Raw genomic sequence first — 4,650 nt, forward strand, 5'->3', positions numbered from 1 at the left:
TCCAGGGGCAACCTGGCTTTTCTGTCTCAGGAGGGGCTCCTGGCTGCTCCCCTAGAATGCCCCCTCGCTGTCTGCATCAGAGGCACTGTGGGTTTGGATCGCCCCCTTCCTTCTGCATTTTTAGCATTCTCCGCTCTGGAGATCCCAGGCTGGGTCTAACCTGGGATCCCTGATATTGATGCAAGGAATGCCGCCTCCAACCTCACACCTGGCTCCTGGGAGTTTAGCACTGTCTTCCTGCCACCCGGGGGGCGGGGTGTCATGTCAACCCTCGAAGAAGCCCCCACTAGCTCCCCTCAAAAAGGGCTAAAAAGAAAACTTGGAGAAAGTCCCCAGCCCCCACCAGACCTTCTCCCCCGCCCTGCCCCTCCCCCAAAGGCAGCCTAGCAGGGACAGGAAGCTGGGGCGGGAGAAGCAGGCAGGCTCTGTGACCTGGGGGTTGTCCCTTTTCTCCGGGGAGGCGGGGGGAGAATGGATCACGGTCTGCGCCCCCCTCTTCCGTCCCCAGTCTCCGGATACCGGTCCTCGTCTCTCCGTGCCGCGCGCTGCCTCCTCTCCCCGGTGCTAGCAGCGGCCGCTGGCATTTGGAATTCTGCCCACAAAAGGGGGCCTGGAGGAGGAGGAGAGGAGGGATGGAGGCCGGCGGCGAGAAACGGCATCCGGAGTCCAAAACATCATGGGAAAAAGAATCGAGCGGCGGAGCTCTGAACGCTGTGCCGCTGCGCCCGACCGCAGTGCATCAGCGTGGCCGCCCTGACATCCCCCAGGATGGTTAACATGGGGCATTATGCGCTGGTTAACAGGCTCCGAGCTGCTCAGCGACTTGTTTTAAGCATTTTCTCCCTCGCTCTCGCTTTTAATCTTGTCTCTAGTGGCGTGTGTAGGGGGGAGGACTTTATTTCCATTGGCTAAGCTCTCCCTTCCCACCCACATCTCTTCCACATCACCTTGGTGTCTCCCTAAATAAAACCAGCCCTCCTTATCGCCTGGAAAAAATCAGGAGCTAGAGTTTGAATGGGTTTTATATAAACACTCACCCCTGTCAGCGTGCGGCTGGGCTCTCAGGATAAACTCACAGCGTCTGGCCCGATGCTTGCCTTGCGTTCTCTCCCCTGAACGTCAAGGTTTAAGCAGAGCCCGAGGACTGGGAACTCTTCTCTGAAATTCGACCAACCTGAAGCCAGTTGCGGAACTGCACAGGGTCCCGATGGACCTCAAGGAGAGCCCCAGCGAGGGCAGCCTGCAACCTTCTAGCATCCAGATCTTCGCCAACACCTCCACCCTCCATGGCATCCGCCACATCTTCGTGTATGGGCCGCTGACCATCCGGCGTGTGCTTTGGGCAGTGGCCTTCGTGGGCTCCCTGGGCCTGCTGCTGGTGGAGAGCTCTGAGAGGGTGTCCTACTACTTCTCCTACCAGCACGTCACTAAGGTGGATGAAGTGGTGGCTCAAAGCCTGGTCTTCCCAGCTGTGACCCTCTGCAACCTCAATGGCTTCCGGTTCTCCAGGCTCACCACCAACGACCTGTACCATGCGGGGGAGCTGCTGGCCCTGCTGGATGTCAACTTGCAGATCCCGGACCCCCATCTGGCTGACCCCTCTGTGCTGGAAGCCCTGCGGCAGAAGGCCAACTTCAAGCACTACAAACCCAAGCAGTTCAGCATGCTGGAGTTCCTGCACCGTGTGGGCCATGACCTGAAGGATATGATGCTCTACTGCAAGTTCAAAGGGCAGGAGTGCGGCCACCAAGACTTCACCACAGTGAGTACTTGGTTTTCAGCTCACTCTGGTCCTCTGGAGAAGTGGTGCGCTGGTGGTCTCCTGCTTGGTTTGGGGTCTCCTTGTGCTTTGGGACAGGAGAGAGAGCAGTGCCTCACCCGAAGGCCACGAGGGTAGTTGGTCAGAGTTGTGGGAGCCAGTTGCAGGGAAGACTACCGGCCAGGATAGAGCACTGCTGTCAGTTCAAATATGGAGGGTGAGTGGAGGGCTTGCGGTGGGGGATCACTTCCCCAGACGTGCTGAGTTGGCTTCCTCCCAGTCAGAGGGTGGAGGCCTGAGCTGTCCGTTGTCCGGTGTGCTTGGGGTCCGAGCTGTGTGATTGGAACAGCTTGTCATTGACGAGGTGGCATTCTGTGTGTGTGTGTGTGTGTGTGTCTGCTCGGAAGTGGCATCAGGCACTGCATCCTGTGGGCTGGGCTGGAGCTAAAGCCGTCAGAGAAGGGGGTGTGGGGCCCAGGCAGTCTGCCTGGCTCCAGTGGCTTTGGGAGCTTGCTGGAGCAGGTGATGCTGCAGAGGTGTGGAAGTCTCCTTGTTTCCTTTCCTTGTGTGAATTCTGAGCTCCATGTGGGGAGAGGAGAGGCCGGGGACCCCAGGGCTCCATCTGATCTGTTGGCAGGTTGAAGCAAAGAGATGTTCAGAGTGCTTGGGCAGAGAGGAGGGTCTAGGCGGAGGCACGTGTGCAAGGCGGTCAGGGAGATGCCTGTGAGGGTGAACCGGTCCCGGCTGCCTTGTCTGGGAGCTTTGGCTTGAAACTCAAAGGCTCGGTTTTCTCTATGTATAATCGCTTAACGAGGTGGATGCAGGAGGAGGGGTGCAGGGAGGGGGCGAACAGCTGTGGGAATGGAAAGCCTGGAGGAGGAGTGTGGAGCTGAGTAAAGAGGAAAAGCGGAGGGGGATGTGGCTTACGTTCAGGATGGGGCTTACTGGAGGGGCAGAGAGGAAAAGATGAGAGGACAGCTATTGCTACCAGGGTTCTCTCCTCAGTTAGTGGGCTGCTAGGTGTAACTTGGCATAACAGGTCAGACAGCAGCTGCTGACTACTCTTTGCTGCCAGGCAAGTCTGGGCATCAAGGGCCCTGGGACCCTTCTGAAGTCCAGCGTGGCTGCTTCCCCCATAGCTGCCTTAGCGAGGATTGAGAGCTTTTGAGTCTCAGAACATTGAACCAAAATGCAACTGCAAGTTGGGAACAGCAGGTGTAGCAGCTGGAAAGGGCTGACCTGTGACACCAGCACTTGTCTAGGGTCCTCTGCCTAATGAAGACATTTCTTACCTTTCCTGTGCTGCATCCATTCCCCACCCCCTCTTGAATTCACCAGCCTCTTGCTCTGAGGTTCTTTTAATGCCATAACCAGTCTCTGCCTGCAGCCTCTGTGACTGCTGTTGGCTATCTCTGATTCTAAAAAAGCCCAGCGCGCCGGGGGCATTGCCTCTCACAGTCTGTGTGCTAGAACTCTGTTTCTTGGAGGAGCTGTTTTGTATTATCCCTTTTAAGCCTTGTGAGGAAGAGCACAGCAAAATCGGCAGTGGTGTATGCTAATGAGGAAGCCAGTCTGAGCTGGGGGAAGGGACCAGTAATATTGGAAGCCCTTCTAAATGGAGCCAACAGGATCCTAAAACATGTCATGCACAAATGATGTCTTAGGTGGCTTGAGGAGAGATAGAGAAAATGCCTTATCCTTGGAGGCTGAAGCCATCACTACATTCCACCCCGTTCTTTCTAGCGCCTGGCAACGCTCAGCTTCACCACTGCACCGTGCAGCTTGGAAATGCACTCAGCTGTTCCTCTGTCTGCCTGAACACACATGGAACACACAGACGACACAGAGGGTGACACAGAGAGAAACTGTAATAAGTAGCAGACTCTGGGTTGAGTTCTCTAGCTTCCTCCTGATTGCATGTCCAACTGGTGGCTTCTTCTGAATCCATGTCTAAGTTCCATTTAGAAGTAAATGTTTTATGACCCCAGGCTACTGTTTTATACTTGGACCATCATTTGACTTGCTGGGGTCCCAAGAAGCCTTTAAGATCAGACCTTAAAGTTTGCCTGAGCTTTTGACCTCTTTGTAATGTTTCCCAAATAATGAAATTGCCTGTGGATAAGGTTTACTGCTCTGTCAGTGGCATGTCATTAACTGCTGTCCTCACCAAGTTCAAGACTAATCTATCTGAGTGTCCATTCCTTGGGCTGACCCTCTATGTGTGACTTTCCCCATCATTGAAAAGGGAGTGAGTCTGAGTGCTGCTGTTCAGGTTGTTCAGGGAGTGTCAGAAAAAACATCTACTCCAAGGCAGCCCAAGGAGGCTCCAGCAGGAAGGCTGGTCTCTGCCCCCAGCCTGGGCACAGTGGGCAGCAATGCTGAGCCTTTACTAGAGGGAACAAGATGCTGAGTTTGCTCAAGACCTTGCAGTGAGGAGTACTCCTCCTGACTCATCCTTGTCTCTCTGTCTTTTTTTTTGGCCTGGGATATAAGTATCCTTCTTACTGGGCTGCCATACTAGAAGAGAGCAGAAAGCCTGGACAGGTGGCTGCTGGAGAAGCCACTTGACCGGCCTTCTCTTATTCCTTGTCTCTACTGCACATCCCTCTCCAGTTGGCTTATTTATGAGGCTCTATCTGGGGTTGTACCATGCTAGGTGACTCCTTCCTCTAAGTGTGGTGGCTGACTTATTAGAGAAGTTAAGTATGGGGGAAGGGATGTCACAAGTGGATGGCTTTTCTCTGTATTTCTTTTTCTATGAAGCATACCTAGCGGCATCTCCAGTGCTAATGCTGTAGCATAAGCTTTCTTATTCCAAGTTCTTAGCTGATGTGCAATGAAGTGCGTAATACCCTTTAATTAGTGAATGAGCCATGATTCTAGCAGAGTGA

The 4,650-nt window shown here is 54.3% G+C and overlaps 1 pseudogene across 1 annotated transcript; it reads left to right on the forward strand.

The window, feature by feature from the left end:
- Positions 1-971: 971 nt before the first annotated feature.
- LOC105530870 lies at positions 972-1,897 on the forward strand (annotated as a pseudogene). The gene has a single exon (XR_001004699.1). The product of XR_001004699.1 is annotated as an acid-sensing ion channel 2 pseudogene (transcript).
- The last annotated feature ends 2,753 nt before the right edge of the window (positions 1,898-4,650 follow it).

This window comes from Mandrillus leucophaeus, unplaced genomic scaffold (genome assembly GCF_000951045.1).
Source record: "Mandrillus leucophaeus isolate KB7577 unplaced genomic scaffold, Mleu.le_1.0 Scaffold849, whole genome shotgun sequence".
NCBI classification, from domain to species: domain Eukaryota; kingdom Metazoa; phylum Chordata; class Mammalia; order Primates; family Cercopithecidae; genus Mandrillus; species Mandrillus leucophaeus.